Here is a 17,168-nt window from a genome sequence, read left to right as displayed (position 1 = left end):
CGTACTGTTTCAATGACACTTTGTTAAATAAACTGTCATGAAAGATTTATTGAGAATTTGATAAAAATAAAGAAGATGTAGGTTAGCTTTTAGAGATCCATTACCTCTTTTCTTAGGTATAATATCACATCTAAGCAACTGTTAAGCTGTTCTGGCCCCAGCTAAGGCAACAAATGGAATGCACTCTTTCACCAACACTTACTGATTTATATTCACTGCTATAAGGAGGCTAACTCCAGCTTTGAGGCAGAAGCAGATTTTGCCTTGTCTTTGGCCACTTTATTACTATCAACATAACTTAAGTCATTCATGACTTGAAATCCAAATCACAATAATACGATACTTATACTTAGCAATAATATATATTCTAACTTAGCTTAGGCCCCCCTTTTACTAAGCCGCGACAGAGGTTTCTACCATGGCCCAGGACGCTAAATGCTCCGACATTCATTAGAATTCTATAAGTGTCAAAGCATTTAGTGCTCCGGCCCACTGTAAAATCCTCTATTGTGGCTTAGTAAAAGGGGGGGAGTGTTAGAGTTTACAATTTTGAGATTGCCTAAGAGTCCAGATTTTTCCACAAAAATTATAGGTCACTCTAAGCAAAACAGGCCAAGGACCTAAGCTTTTCTCCTCTTTTCTGTAAACATGGAAATAAATGCCAATCTTTACTTAGGGGTCCTTTTATAAGATGTGCTAATAGATTTAGGGCTCCTTTTACTAAACTTTGGAAGAACGTCTTACCGTGGACCAGAGAGGTAAATGCTCTGACACTCATTCTATTCCTATAAGCGGAGCATCGGATCATTTACCTTGCCTGCCTACGATACAAATTTCTTCCGCAGTTTAGTAAAACCCAACGTTAGTGAGCTCTAATGAATTAGTGTGTGTCAGTGGAGAAGTGTGTGGCGCAGTGGTTGGATCTACAGCCTCAGCACCCTGGGGTTGTGGGTTCAAACCCCGTGCTGCTCCTTCTGACCCTGGGCAAGTCACTCAGTCCTCCACAAGCCCCCAGGTACATTAGATAGATTGTGAGCCCACTGGGACAGATAGGGAAAATACTTGAGTACCTGACTGTAAAACTGCTTAGATAAACCTTGATAGGCAGTATATAAAATCTTAATAAAACTTGAAACATGCAGCCCATAGGTGTACAATGGACTGCATGGCATTTAGGGCCTCCAGAGCACATCTACGGAGACGCGCAGTGTGTCTACATAGACATGTAGTGATATGTAAGCATGCCCAAGGAAGTGAAGGCCTTAAATGAAGGCCTCTAAAATGCTGGCCTATATTGGGAAAGTTTTTGGAGAACAAGTGCTGCATCGGATTAAGTTATGTGATCAAAAGGTCCAACTAGTGCAACAGGTTCAGAATCTGGGTGTAATCTTTGATGCTCAGCTGTCTTTTAACCCTTTAATTGGCAGATGGTAAAAACGGCTGCTTTATGCACCTTGAGCAACAGTGCCAAGCAACAGGCATATATGGAGATGGAGATGCTATTAGGCTTTGCGCCTATTTATCTTCTCAACCATTTTGTCTTTTCAGTTAGCCCTCGACACACGCGTGGATCTTCCTTGTTTTCATTTCCAACGTTGAAAGGATGTATTTACAAAAGATTTTTGGATAAAACTCAATCTTATCAGGCTGGTGTTTGGAACAAAACCATAAGTGATTTACTCTTGAACTCTATTTCATACCAAACATTTAGAAAATCTTTGAAGACTCATTTATTTGATAAATTTATTTGAGTTATTTCAGCAATACATTTTATGACTATGTTCATATATGTATTTTTGCTGCATTTTGCAGATTTTCTTGATATAAACCGCTCTGAACTGCAAGGTATTGCGGGATATAAATACATTTTATTATTATCTCCTATAATATCCATAGAAACACATGTTGCTTCTGAGCAACAATGCCAAATAAAGGGTTAAACCACACATTCACAAGCCTGTTCAAACCTTACTTTTTAAACTGAAAATGTGAAGGGAAAGGGAGAGGGATTGGGACTTGTATACCGCCTTTTAGTAGTTATACAATCACACTTAAAGCAGTTTACACGCAGGTACTTCAAGCATTTTCCTTATCTATCCTGGTGGGATCTCAAGCTCTCTAATGTACCTGGGAAAGTGGAGAATTAGGTGACCGGAGCAGCACAGGGTTTGAATCCACAACCTGTAGCTCTAACCATTAGATTATTTTAGAATGACAGTTCAGAGTTTAATAGTGGGTCAGATTATTGTAACTCATAGTTTTTGGGCCTCCTGAAGCCTAATTTAAGAGCACTGCATATTATTCAAAATGCAGCCACAAGAACTGTGAGTGGCCGTTCGCAGTTTCAGCGTATTAGTTCTATTTTTAAAGAATTCCATTGATTTTCTATGGAAAAAAAAACGGAGTTAAAAATTTTGGGCTCCTTTTATCAAACAGCAGAAGAGCATTTTACTGCAGGCCCGTGAGGTAAATGCTCCGATGCTCATTCAATTCCTACGAGTGTCGGAGCATTTACCTCGCCTGTCCGCAGTAAAAGGCTCTATGGCTGCTTGATAAAAGGAGCCCTTTGGCGTTATTAACAAGGCCTTGAAACAAGAGTCTGATATTGAGAATTTATTATCTTGTCAGAAGCCTCAGATCTGAAGTCATTTTTAGGCTTACTAATCCAGCAATGAAGTCCTTTTTAAAGAAACTAGGCAGATAACATTCTCATTGGCAGGGCCCAGTCTGTGGAAGAGAATTCCAGTACAGATCAAGAGATTGAATAATGCCAACATTTTCAATAAGTTGCTGAAAATGCATTTGTTTTTTTGCAGATTTTTAATACAAGCTGTTGGTATTGATGGCCGGTATTCCTTGGCTTCTTTCAGGCTTGTATTACTTTTTAATTAGTTGTTTGCTTTTATATGTTGGTTTTTAATTTGATGTTTGTGAATGTGGATTATATGATTATGTATGTTTTTGGTTTTTTAAAAAAATCTGCCTTGTTAATAGGAGGAATATAAATTAATAAACTATAAACTGTTCTTTATAGAATTAGATCTTCCTGTGAAGCAGTGTGAATTGGCATACGACATTACGGGGCCTGTTTATGAACCTGCGGCAAGGTTTTGCAGTTGCTGTGGGTATACAGCCAAATTTAACGCACGGTAATTGCAAACATTCTGTTTTGGCTGTTCCAAACAATTTGCCATTCAGCTACTTTAGAGAAAAGTTCTTCTGCACACATTAATGGCAGATAGCTACATCTATTCAGGTGGCATTTATTGTACTACATTATCTGTCACGTTAACAATTAACTCATGGTAACTATTTCCACATTAACTGTAAGAAGCATTCTCTGTCTATACCCTGACCTTTTCCACATTATACAATTAACACAGAAATTAGCATGCCCTTTACCCAGATATCAAGTTTTATTAGAATCAGTCCAATGGCTCTTAAGTTATGATGAGCTAAATGTATTTATTACCTATATATTTCATCAAACTTGATTTCTCTCCTTATTATTCAAAGGACCCTAATGGAAGTTAATAGCTTCATGAAAGGAGAAGTTTGGCATCTGGCAAATATCTAGTGAATTTACAAAAAAAAAAAAGATGCCTGGGAAACCAAAATAGCATACTGTACGAATTAGAGACAGTTTTTGTCAGTATATCACAATCCTATACAATACTTATATGATGTCTAAATCCAAGCTTAGATGTTTTGAGAACTGTGCCTAAAAATCGGCTAGAGAAAATGGTCATTTTCAAAACTTTGAAATGTCTTTTTTTTTTTTTTTTTTCTGGGGGGGGGGGAAATTTCCAATTCTTGACGTGTTTGCCCTTAGGGCCAGATTCTATAAATGGCACCTAGATTAGGCACCCTAATCGCAGACGCCTAGTGGTGCCTAACTTGAATCCACATGAAAATTTAAAAAAAAAAAAAATTGATTAAATGGTGTTGTAATTGACCACACCATTACAAACTGATTAAAAATTTAATTGGTAATTGAAGTTATGCATGAATATCTACTTGACACCTAGCAATACCTAAATCAAGGCACCCTTCAATGCCTACCTGAAAAGTAGATGTGGTTAGGGTAAGAGAATAGGTGTGGTAAACTTAAGTGTCACTAGGCGTACCTGGCCTAATGTACTAGCGCCTACCTCTACTACATAGAGCGATGCCTAAGTCTGCTTAGGTGCTGATGGGCGTGATTTTAAAGTGGCACCTAACAACTGACAACAGCACGGACCGGCGCCTAAAAGTTAGGCACTGCTTATTGAATCAGGCCCTTAGAGCGTCTACCTTTTTGACCATTTTCCAAAAACAATGAAAAATGCACAAAACAAGCCATTGGGATATAGGAAGGGCCAGTATTCTTAGTAGACTGATCACACAGACATTCCAGCAGAGCAGTGGGGTACCTTATGGGGCACCGTAATAAACTTCACATATAAGGTCCCAGGTACACATCTTACTATAACCCCCTTTATGGTGTATGGTGAGCCTTCCAAAACCTACCCCAAATCTACTGTATCTAACTGTACACCACAACAATAGCCCTTATGTCTGCAGGTGCATCTACACTACATGTAGATATAGTGGGATTTGGGTGGGTTTTGGAAGGCTCACACTCTCCACCACATGGGTTACCTCCCTTCTATCCACAGGAAACTTCCCATCGGAGCAAGGTCATATCATGATTACCCCAATCATAAAAAATGTGAATGAACCACCAGATTCCCCATCCAACTACAGACCGATCGCAAGCATTCCCTTATTTACCAAAATAGCAGAAGGGTTGGTAAAGGCGGAACTTGCAGCATATCTAGAAAAATTCAACATCCTAAGTGACAGTCAATCAGGTTTCCGCGCAAATCACAGCACCGAAACCATCATAGCCTCCCTTCTTGATCACCTCCACACGCTCCTCAGCCAAGGCTCAAGTGCCCTGATAATACAACTGGACCTGAGTAGTGCCTTTGACCTGGTCGATCACACCATTCTCCTAGAATGTCTGGCACACATCGGCATTTCTGATCAGGTCTTTAACTGGTTCCAGGGGTTCCTAAGAAATAGATCCTACAAGGTTTTCAAAAACAATGCGTTCTCATACAGCTGGGACAACACCTGTGGGGTCCCTCAGGGCTCCTCCCTGTCACCCACCCTGTTTAATATCTACCTGGCCTCCCTAGCTAACCTCCTGCACAACCTCAAACTCAAATTCTTTATATATGCAGATGATATCACAATTGCCATCCCTCTAACCAATTTCACACAAGAACTACTTAACCATATCACAAATATTCTTAACCAGATTGAACTTTGGATGCTCTCGTTCAGACTGAAACTCAATCCCAACAAAACAAAATTTTTATTCAACTGAAAGGAACTACTTTCCCTCTTGAACCCACCCTAAAAATTCTGGGAGTCACTCTGGACAAAAATTTATCCTTAGAAAACCACACTGAACACTTGGTCAAGAAAAGCTTCTCCGTACTATGGAAACTACGCACAATAAAAAAATACTTTGACGACTCCGCTTTCCGCCTACTGGTTCAATCTTCCATCCTCAGCATTCTTGACTACTGCAACATCATCTACCTAAACGCCACGAAGAAAACCTCCAGGAGATTAAAAATAATCCAAAACACCGCCGTGCGCCTCATCTTCGGCCTAAAGAAATGGGAACATGTCACCCCCTTCTACCACCAACTACACTGGCTGCCATTCGATTCAAGAGTCCTTTTCAAATTTGCATGCTTCTGCTACAAATCGGTTAATGGTGCTACTCCAAACTACATTAACCCCCACTTTAACCTCTATCACTTAAACAAGAAATCCCGTAGACCTCAATTGTTCGCCTTCCCCTCGCTAAAACTCTGTCACTATAAAAGATTCATTGACAAAACCTTCGCCTACCAAGCAGCCAAGATCAACACATGGCTGGCCCAAATGATACTCGAGGCCCCCTCCTACTTAGACTTCAGAAAATCTCTCAAAACTTACCTGTTCTGCAAACAAGCCTCCTAGCGGCCCCATCAGCTCTCATTTCTCCTCTCCCCCCCTGCTCTCAACCTCCTTTACTGCCCTCCCTCCCCCTTCTTCAACAACCTCCCTCCATCCTCCGTCAATTTCGGTTTTACTTATTACTTAATTGTTTTATTTTTTTGTTTGTAAATCTGCTTGAAAACGTAGATCCTTTTCTAACTGATGTAAACCGCCTAAAACTCGACGGGTATGGCGGTATATAAAAAATAAAATTATTATTATTATTATTATTATTAGATGCTCTACTATGCTTCCTCATACCATAATCTGCTGTTCTAGAGCCTGGTGTGTACCTTTATGCTCTCTATTTTGTGTGGTGGAAGGGGGTCAGTGAGCACTGGAGGAGTGTGGGGGTATTTTAGCTTGATGCATGTAGTGGTCATCTGGTTAGTTTTGGCACCTTTGTGGCACTTAGACATTTCTAAAACAGATCGTGCTCTGAATGTCTAAGTTCCATTCAGGATGTCTTGCAAAATGTTTATTTCTGCAAGATGTCCAAGTCAAATCCACCCTTATGCACACCCAAAGCCTGCCCATAACACACCTCCACCATACCCATCTCAAGCTCTGGATACACAGAGGCTGGGCTACCTCACTAGATGTCCAGAAAGGTGGTTTTGATTATCGGCACTTAGATGTTGCTAGTTTTGAGGGGTTTGCCAGGTACTAGTGACCTGGATTGGCCACCATGAGGATGGACTACTGGGCTAGATGGACTATTGGTCTGACCCAGTAAGGCTATTCTTATGTCCTGGTGATTAGGATGTCCAAGTACCGATTTAGGATAAGAACATAAGAATGGCCTTTTTGGACATTTATATTTTTTGATTATGAGACCAATAGTGTTTCAATGCCACAATCTAAGATGATATCAATATCAACACGGTTCTTATTTACTGCTATATCCCAAACTAGAGTTCAGAGTGGTTCACAAGAGAGCTAGATAAAAAAACATATCAGAAATATATCAGAAATCAACCAACCTATCCAGGCCAGTGAGGTAAATGTTCCGATGCTCATAGAAATTGAATGAGAATGGGAGCATTTACCTCGCCGGCCTGCGGTAAAAAGCTCTACCACAGTTTGCTAAAAGAGGCCCTAAGAAAGGCAAGGATTTCCAGAAAGGAATTGCAACAAAGGAAAATAGAGTATTAAAAATCCATAAATACCCAACCCCACTAAAATTTAGAGGGGTATATTACAGTAGCTACCAAGTCAATACATAAACATTTATTATACTAACATATCATGGAAACAAATTTTGCATAAAGTTTAACAGCTTCCATCATTAATTGGTGTTACTTGTTATTGACTTTGAAATTCTGGCTAATTGAATTATTTAATTAGCTACAAAAAAACAACAAGATTTGTTCTATCCCTTTGCAAATTTCTCAGTAATGTGTTGGTACAACTTCATATGCCTACCACTGTGCTAATGCAAGTTCTGTGATTCTGCAACATTGCATGTTACGATTGCTGCTGAGGGGCAGGCAGAACAATCAATAAATTGTATCCCTCAGCTGGGAGGGAGAAATTAGAAATTTTCTGAAAAAGTATTGTGCTTTATACAATCCTTTTTTGTTTGTGATTTATTCCTTTATAGTACTTGACAGAGCCCAAGCAGTGGAGCTCATTGAGAGAGCCTGAGATTAGAGCTGATTTGCATAAGAGTAGCAAATGTTGCTGGGAGCTGTCCACTCACCCTGAGTGGATTGTGGTGCTGAAAAGAACAGCTCCCAGCACAGACAGCTCAGAAGGTAAGGAGTTCCTTTGGAAGCTGGGTAACCTTTGGGAAAATAAATGCTGGCTTAGCTCCTGGTAAGCCTTGTAGTGGGAGGGTCTGCAGGGACCTATGTACTGCCAGGAAAAGAGCTAGAGAAGTAGCCAGAGAGCCTGGAGTTGGAGGAAGTGGCTCAGGCTGGACAACTGGAGGTGGGACTGGTAAAGAAGGATCCAGGAGATAGAGATTCAAGAGGCCAGGAATTGGGGGTGGTCAAGGAGGGTCCTCAATATGTGCATCTGCAATAAGATGACTGAGGGTTTGGGAGAGCTCTCAGTGTGTGCCTGTGTGCAGGATAAGATGACTGAGCGACAGAGACACTGGAAGAGTCCAAGGATAAGAGGGAAGGATAGCTGACTGGTAGAGAGACCGGAAATGACACTGATAGCAGTCAGTGGATCCCTAGGAGACAGCCTGGTAGAACTTGAGAGCACTGGATAGAGTTCTGAGGAACATCTAGCAGAGGGACCAGCTGAGATGGTAACAACTGGTGGAGATACCAGTAAATGACACTGGAAGCTGTCGAAGACCTGGAGGGCCAGTGAAGGGTCAGAAAGGACTCGGGAGAAGACCTGGAGAGACGGAGTCTAGGGAGGACCTGGAGAATGAACAGAAGGAGCTGGGTCGACCTGGAGAGGCATTTTAAGAGAAAGTCTTGTGTATGTGTGTATCCTTGTATATTATTTTAACAGAGAACCAAGATGCCTGGGGGATGATATGTGATGGGTGTTACCGCTCGGGCTGGTCACACGATAATATTTTACATTAAAAGGAATTTAATATTGATCTGGAGAATTTTTACAAGTTTTTGATCTTCACTAAGGTTTAATACACGGCCCAAAGTAGCGCAATTTAAGTGTAAAATCCAAACAACAGAAAACAGTGGCTTCCAACCACCAAAAAAGCTTGTACTATTGTATGAGGGATTTTCTTATAGCAGAGCATAAGCTGGGTGAGATGGTTACAATGACTATTTATTTATTTGGGATCCCTTTTACTAAACAGCTAATACAATGTTATCAACATGTTATCAATGTGCTAAAACAAGGACCTTTGTGAAAAAAAAAAAGCTGCTTAGCTGCCTAATACAGAAGTGGGCTAGATCTGGGCATGACAGGAGCAGAAGGAGGTATAGCCAGATGTGACAGCTTTCCTAAGATAGTATAAGAAGCACCAAAGTTACTGTATTTCTTCAAATATATGCACTCTCCTCAATCTCCCAAATATAGCAAATGTGCATATCACTATATTTCATGACTTTGGATCACCTGAGGTATACAATGTATACTGCTCAGTACAACTCAGTCCATGAACATCAATTGTTCATCAGTCCCCAGGGGCGGTCCAAGATGGTGGCAGCAAGGTGTCAGCGTCTCTGACTCGGCTTGGAAGAAGGTTCTGAAATTTTACTTTCCGTGCCAATATGCCCCATTCCAAATGCAAAGGGAATATTCGAACTGACCCTCTGGTGGTGAAGACTTCCTCCCCTGCGTAGCAGTTGATTTTGGAGTTTGCTGCCGCCACACGTCCCCATGTGGCATCCGGAGAGTTGTCTGTAGCGTCTTCGGCAAGAAGAGCTGCCGAGGACCTACACCTAGAAATATCTTTGTCTCTTCCAGAAGCTGTTCTGCCATCGTGGTCTGCTCTCACTTTGTAAGGTGATCGATAGAACTACTACGGGGGGAGGGGGAGGGGTAGAGACTTGCCTTGAAACAGCCCGGTCAGGGTGAAACATGAATTTGTGTCGGCATCTAACACCCCTGATGCGTCTTTAAAGATAAGTGCTTGAGAAATCTAGTTACAACTTAGTTAGAATAACCTGATGAAAACGTTTTTCAAAATGATTCACATTTAAAATATGGAATTATAAATTGATGTTCATGCACTAAGTCATGTTGAGCAGTATACATTGTATACCTCTGATTGTACTTCTATCTGCTGACTAGGGGGCACTCAATGAAGTTACAGGGAAATGCTTTTAAAACCAATAGGAGGAAATATTTTTTTTTTTCATTCAGAGAATAGTTAAGCTCTGGAACACTGTTGCCAGAGGATATGGTAAGAGCAGTTAATGGAGCTGGTTAAAAAAAAAAAGGTTTGGACCAGTTGTTGGAGGACAAGTCCATAATCTGCTATTGAGACAGAAATGGGGCAGCTCAGAATGCTTGCCCTGGATTGGTAGCATGGAATGTTGCCACTATTTGGGGCCTTGTGACCTATGTTCTGACTCCCCCTTTTGTCCTAAGCGCCTTGCATAATTAGATTGTAAGCTCTTTTGAGCAGGGACTGTCTTTTGCATGTCCCAATATACAGCGCTGAGTAAGCTTGGAAGCACTATAGAAATAATAAATTATACGTTTTGGTGGAATTCCCTGTGTCATATTTACAAGATGGAAAGAGCAATTGCAATACAGAAAGGAAGTTATAAAAATTTTTTAAAGATATGGAGACCGATGGTTGATTTTTGTAGTGAATAGGCATCATTTTTCTTTGATAATATAAATAGGGGGATGGGGGGATAGGAAGATAAGATGTAGCTAAATTGAAATTTTGAAGGAATATGATAGTTTTAATGATTGTATAGAAAGATGGGAGGGGGAGGGTTTTTAATTAATTTACATATTAAGAATATAATGTATGATGTTCAAGTGTTATACGATAGTATTTCATGTTGTTCTTTTTGTGCACTTGATGTAAGTTTGAAAAAGAATAAAGAAATTAAAAAAAAAAGAAATAATAAATTGTTGTTGTATTGGCCATCGTGAAGACAGCATACCGGGCTAGATGAACCATTGGTCTGACCCAGTAAGGCTATTCTTGTGTTTTTATGAGAGAAGTAGGCGTCGGACAAACAACTCCTTAACCAGTATATTCATCCCAATTTTGTTTTTCATGTGTTTAGGTCCCAACTGAAATAAAACAAGCAACTAGAGTATATACAGCAACATAACTACAGAAATGCTGACACTGATTTCTTAATGCAAATGCAAAAGAAGCAGGCATCACTTTATGGGCACATACCATATGTCACAGCTTGGCAGGCTGCTTTATTCTTGACATATTGTACTGATAAAATAAGAATAGAGAATTTTTATTGAGTTAAGACAAACCTGGAGAAAAAAAACCTTTTGATCCTTCTGCCATGAAAAGCGATATACCGTATGGTGATATCTGACCAACTTCCACCAAAAGACAACCTGGACTTCAAGATCACCTCAGCTCTTTCAAAATATATTCACGTGATACACATGCAAAATCAGTGCTGTAGAGAGCACAGAAATATGGTACAAAGATTATCTGACCTGACTGATTTCATTTCCCGTGAAGCCCAAATTTCAGTGGCTCTTAAACTTTTAAGATATTTTTTAAAAAGCAAAACACTTTTGGTATGCCTGCTAGAAACTATTTAAAGATTGTTTCTTTGCCTTTGATCAGGGGTGTCCACCCTGCGGCCCGAGGGCCGCATGCGGCCCCGTGAAGTATTTTGTGCGGCCCCAGTTGAGGGCAATGCAGTGTTTTCCTCTGTTGCCCCCGGGTGTTTACCATCTTGCCGACTCCCTCCTGTGTCTTGCTGCAGCGTTTGAAAGTTTGTGCGGTCCCAGAAACATTTTTTCGGCCAATGCGGCCCAGTGAAGCCAAAAGGTTAGACACCCCTGCCTTTGATGATTAACATCTTACTTTACAATTACGAAGAATCTTTCTTTTCTATGGTTCTATTCCCTTATGAAAATGTTGGTTGGGTGAGGTTTTTTTTAATGTTGTATGGATTCTGATTGATTATAAGTGTATATATGATTGCTATTAGTTGTATAGATATTGTATTGCATTTTTGTTAGCTTTAAAAACTCAATAAAGATTTAAAAAAAAAAAAAAAAAGAATCACAGTTTAGACAGCAGTAACAGAAAATATATTGTAGCTGATTTAAAAAAAAAAAGTGGCAAAATCAAACTGAAAACTCTTTTGATGTCCTCTGTTTAGAGGACTGTTCGGGGGCTCAGAATGATTTCCAAAACCCGTCAGTTTGTCTGGGTTTTGGAAGTCCTGAGCTCAGATGCCACTTCTAGAAGCCTTTGCGCATGTGTGGCCATCGCTGTGATGACATCACATGCATACGCGCATGCATGTGATGTCATTGCGTCCGCGCATGCATGTGATGTCGACGTCCGCACAGGCCCAAAGACTGCCTTCGAGCTCAGGGAGGTTCATGTGGTGACGGGGCAGAGCTGGAGGCGGAACGGGGCAGGACTGGGGGGACGGAACAGGTAGGGCCAGGTGTCCTCTTTTTTTTCAAAGAGGAAATCTGGCAACCCTAGCCTTGAATGATCTCAAATGCAATATCAGCAACTTATTAACTGAGAGCTTATGTAAGATTGTTTGTGTGAAAGCATATAAAGTGTCGCTATTTGGGAAGTAGCTAGCATGATAAAAAAAAAGGGTTTTCCTTGCAAAACCACTCAAAACCCTGAAATTTTGCAGTTTTTACAAGTAAAACCCTTTGCCATTATTTTTGAATACAGGTACATGAGCTTCTTTTAATTACAGTTATTCAAATTCAAGACAAGCAGCAGGCAGTAAGAAAAGCATTAATAACTCTGTAGCCCAGTGTCTCTCAAACTGTGTGCCACGGCACAATGGTGTGTCCTGAAGAGATTCTGAGTGTGCCATGAAAGATTCCAGAATTGTATTTTATTTAAAAAAAAACTTCCCTTCATAAATATACACTAGAATAGATGAATATATGTCGCATACACAAGAGTCTGTCAATGTTATGAGCATCTTTGTGTGCAAGAATATAACCAACCAGATAAGCATCATTCTTTGACGTGATTGGTCCTTGAAAACTAACAGCAAGTAATTTTATTTTTATTTTTTATGCAGTAGTTATCCTAAAGAGCAACAAAGGAATCAAGGCTTTGTTACTGTTTGGATCTTCTTATCTTTGCAAACTAGGATTTTAATCTCTGACAGAACTGAAATGACTGCAAAAGGTGGATGATAAAATGTGTGTTTGCTTGTCGACCATCGAGCTGTGTTTTGAGTTAATTTGCACTCAAAAACAAGCACATCCATGGCATTGATTAGCAATTCTATTCTATCTACTTTAGTTTCATCATTGCTACAACTATCCACGCATGGTTTAAGGAACTTTAAATAAATAACTCTCAAACTTTAATTTTTTGTTGTTTTGCAATTTTATAATTTCAATTATAATGTGCCGTAGAAAATATTTGCTCCATTTGTTAGGACTACACTTTCCCCTCCGTATTTGTGAATTCTGTTTCTACGGATTTGCTTATTTGCGGTTTTAAATCAAAAAATACATTTTTATTTTTCAGGCTATTTTAAGCCCTGTAAGCTCCCCCTTAAGCCTTACCTGGTGGTCTAGTGGGTTTTCGGAGCAGGAGTGATTCTCCCCCCCTCCCCAATCCAATCAGGTAAGTCCCTTTTATCTGTATACTGCTAACTCCAGACTCCGTCCCTTCTTTCTTGCTACATCTTATGCCTGGAACAGACTGCCAGAGTCAATAAGTCATGCTCCGTCTCTAGCTGTATTCAAATCCAAACTAAAAGTCCACTTTTTTTAAAGCTGTTTTCAACTTTTAACTCCCACTCACTGTCGGATACCTTTACCCATTGTATCATTCTTTCTACCAGAAACTCCCCAACCCTGAAATGTCCTGTCTGTCTGTCAAATTTGATTATAAGCTCTTTGGGGCAGGGAGCGTCTATTGAATGTTATGTATACAGCACTGCATACGCCTTTTAGCACTATAGAAATGATAAATAGTAGTAGTAGCAATTTGATATTTTCTGTCATGAAGAATATGGTAGAATTAGAATTCTGAACCAAATTTTTTTTCTTGGTTTTTCCTCTTCTACAGGTGGGTACATCTTATGATCAGGTGCATCTTGGTAAATGGTACCCAGGAATCCAGATAAATATACCAGATTTACTTGTTCCCAAACCTTTAGTGTTACATACAACCAAAAGGTCGCAAAGTATTCTACTCAAGTCATAACTCTGTGCATGCAGGGAATTAATAGTATGAAATATGACGACTGTTACTTTCATGGTGAATAAAATATATGGTCACTGCAAATCACTGCTGTATTATTAAATTATCATTTATAGTTACTGCAGTGAAAGGAAACACATTTTGTATCGTGTCACACGGTAGCTTCCTCTTTTCTAATAGACAGATTAGAGTGCAAATACAGCTAGTTCAATTATTCCATCACATTCGAAGAAGGTACTATAAAACCCGGAATACACCAATCTTTCTTTAGCAAAGTCTGACTTAGAAACATACATGACTGCAGGTAAGTGTCACTCGGCCCTCTCAGCTTACCTATCTGTTCAACCATACTGCTCTAACTAAGCTGTGGTTTTCTTCTCTCCTTACCCTGCCACCCTCTTGAATACTGCCACCTCTTTCAGCTCCCACCTCTGATCTTTGTTGCATTTCTTCAAACATATACAATATACACTTCTCCCTCCGTATTCGCTGTGACAGACCTGCAAATACAGAAAAACCACAAATAACTTTTTCATGTTATTCGCTGTTTTCTATTAAAAAAACATTGTGACTATGGTGAACCCGCGAATAACATGGTGGGAGACCTGGACTGTTCCTGAAGGAGAGGCAAAATACAGTGAAGAAAAAAGTGCTGGGAATCAACGATTTTCTCTGTAAACGCTTGGAATCAGCAATTTCTCTATGCAAGCTGACGTAATTGGGGGGGAGGAGCCAGCAAGCTGAAAAAAAGAACCCCGCAAATAATCAAAACCGCGATTACTGAAACCGCAAATATGGAGGGAGATGTGTAGTATACAAGAGCATGTTCAGCAAGGTGCAACCATTCATTTGTTCATCTTCAAAGATACTAAATGCTGAGCGGCTCAAGGCCATCTGAATGTAACACCGCAATGAGATTCACTAAAATCACGCCAATAAATAGCTGCTGTTGTAGTCATTTGGTAGAACAGCTTACCACCTACATAAAGGACAGTCAGCGGCGTAGTGAGGGTGAGAAGCGCCAGGATGGTGGTACCCCTCCCACGCCCTCTTCTCTGCCCCCCCCTTCATTTCCCCCATTCTTCTTTAACTTCCCCAGTGTGAGCATCACCATCAACTTGCTGCCCACGCCAGCATCGGCGCTCCCTCTCATGTCCCTTCCTAGGCGCAGGACCCGGAAGTGACATCAAAGGGTGAGCCAACGCCACTGCGAGCAGCAGGTTGGAGTTGCTGTTCATGCCGGGAACAGTTAGAGGTATGGTGGGTGGGGGAGGGGGGGGCAGTGAAGGCACGTGCAGTTGGAGAAGGAGTGGAAAAGAGCTGGGGGGGGAGAGTAGGAGGGATGCCAGCGCCCTCACCAAGACGGCACCCAGGGTGGACTTCACCCCCTTACTATGCCACTGAGCACAGTCATGAGCAGCAACCAGTACTAGTGTTAGTGAAAGTGAATTTTGTAGGACGGTCTGCTATTCAGAGTCACGAGTAATATCACTGTAAAAAAGATTTAGCTATTACGAATTTCAGTACACATTTACCCTCAGATTCCATAAAGGACAATCAATTTGCGTGCCCAAATCTGAGCATGATCCTGAAATGCGTGTGGAATTAAACTGGGTAATAAGCCAATTAATGTGAACCACTGGGTGCTATTCTATCAAAAAAATTTTCTTGGTTTTTCCTCTTCTACAGGTGGGTACATCTTATGGTCAAATGCATCTTGGTAAATGGTACCCAGGAATCCAGATAAATATACCAGATTTACTTGTTCCCAAACCTTTAGTGTTACATACAACCAAAAGGCCGCTAAGTGTTCTACTCAAGTCATACCTCTGTGCATGCAAACCATGTGCTCCAATCCCATAGGGCGTAACCCAAAAGAGGGTAGGCCGTGGGAGGGGCTTAGGCATGTCAGGGGCATTGCAGAATATTGCACACAGTGTTCTGGAACACTGTGAAGACGTACCCAAATTGGGCACCAGGAATTGCACCTGGTTTCAGCAAGTGTAAGTCCTGGCCCCCCAAATTTGGGTATGGGAATTGGCGCTGCGCACTGTTCTATGAAGTTACGCAACTAGGAGCACCTGTTATAGAAAAGGACTGGGTGCCATTTGCTAAATCTGGTCCTTAACCTTCTTTTTCTATTTTATAAGTAGGCCTGCTTCAACTAATGCATGCCTATACCTCTGTGCAATTGTTTTCCTATATTAGTGCTTACATTGCTAAAAAGCCACATTTACTAACATTTCATCCAGTGGCGTAGTGCCGGGGGGGGGGGCAGGCAGACCACCCTGGGCGCCATCTTGGTGAGGGGCGATGGCACCTCTCCCCCCCCTTACGCCATGCTCATGCCCTCCCTCCTCCCCCTCTTTAAATCTTCACCAACACAAGCAACCTTTCCAACCTGCTACTCACGCCGGTCTGGCTCCTCTCCAAAATTGCTTTTGGCTCACGGGCATGGAAGTGATGTCAGAAGGAAAGCCAATGCTGGCGCGAGTATCAGGCCGGAAAAGCTGCTCTTGCTGGTGAAGATCTAAAAGAGGTACGAGGGGGAAGGGAGGGTGCAAGTGTGGCATGCGGGGGTGCAGTAGGAACAGAAGAGTAGAGAGGAGGGCGCAGGGAGGGAGGGTCCACTGTCCAAGGCATCTCCTAACCTTGCTATGCCACTATTCCATCTTTTATATAATTCTAAATAGTTACAGTGATCACAACTCCAATCAATGTGTCAACTAACCGTCTCAATGCCATGTAGTACTTATACAACAGTGGTCTCAAACTCAAATCCTTTGCAGGGCCACATTTTGGATCTTTGGAGGGCCTCAGAAAAAAATAGTGAATGTATTATTAAAGAAATGACAATTTTGCATGAGGTAAATCTCTTTATAGTTTATAAATCTTTCCTTTTGGCTAAGTCTTAATACTAATATTGTAATTTATAGCTAAAAAGACATATGATCAAGAAACTAAAATGGTCAAGGGGCTGGAGGAGTTGCCGTATAGCGAGAGATTAGAGAAACTGGGTCTCTTCTCCCTTGAAAAGAGGCGACTGAGAGGGGACATGATCGAAACATTCAAGATAATGAAGGGAATAGACTTAGTAGATAGAGGCAGGTTGTTCACCCTCTCCAAGGTAGAGAGAACGAGAGGGCACTCTCTAAAGTTGAAAGGGGATAGATTCCGTATAAACGTAAGGCAGTTCTTCTTCACCCAGAGAGTGGTAGAGAACTGGAACGCTCTTCCGGAGGCTGTTATAGGGGAAAACACCCTCCAGGGATTCAAGACAAAGTTAGACAAGTTCCTGCTGAACCGGAACGTACGCAGGCAAGGCTAGTCT

The 17,168-nt window shown here is 41.1% G+C and overlaps 1 protein-coding gene across 7 annotated transcripts in view; it reads right to left on the bottom strand.

Moving 5' to 3' along the window:
* Positions 1-17,168, bottom strand: part of DACH2 (dachshund family transcription factor 2) — an 845,689-nt gene that overhangs the window by 511,081 nt on the left and 317,440 nt on the right. The window lies entirely within an intron of this gene.

Source organism: Geotrypetes seraphini, chromosome 5 (assembly GCF_902459505.1).
Source record: "Geotrypetes seraphini chromosome 5, aGeoSer1.1, whole genome shotgun sequence".
Classification (NCBI taxonomy): domain Eukaryota; kingdom Metazoa; phylum Chordata; class Amphibia; order Gymnophiona; family Dermophiidae; genus Geotrypetes; species Geotrypetes seraphini.
The sequence above is the reverse complement of the archived record's forward strand: the minus strand, read 5'-3'. Positions and strand labels throughout refer to the sequence as shown.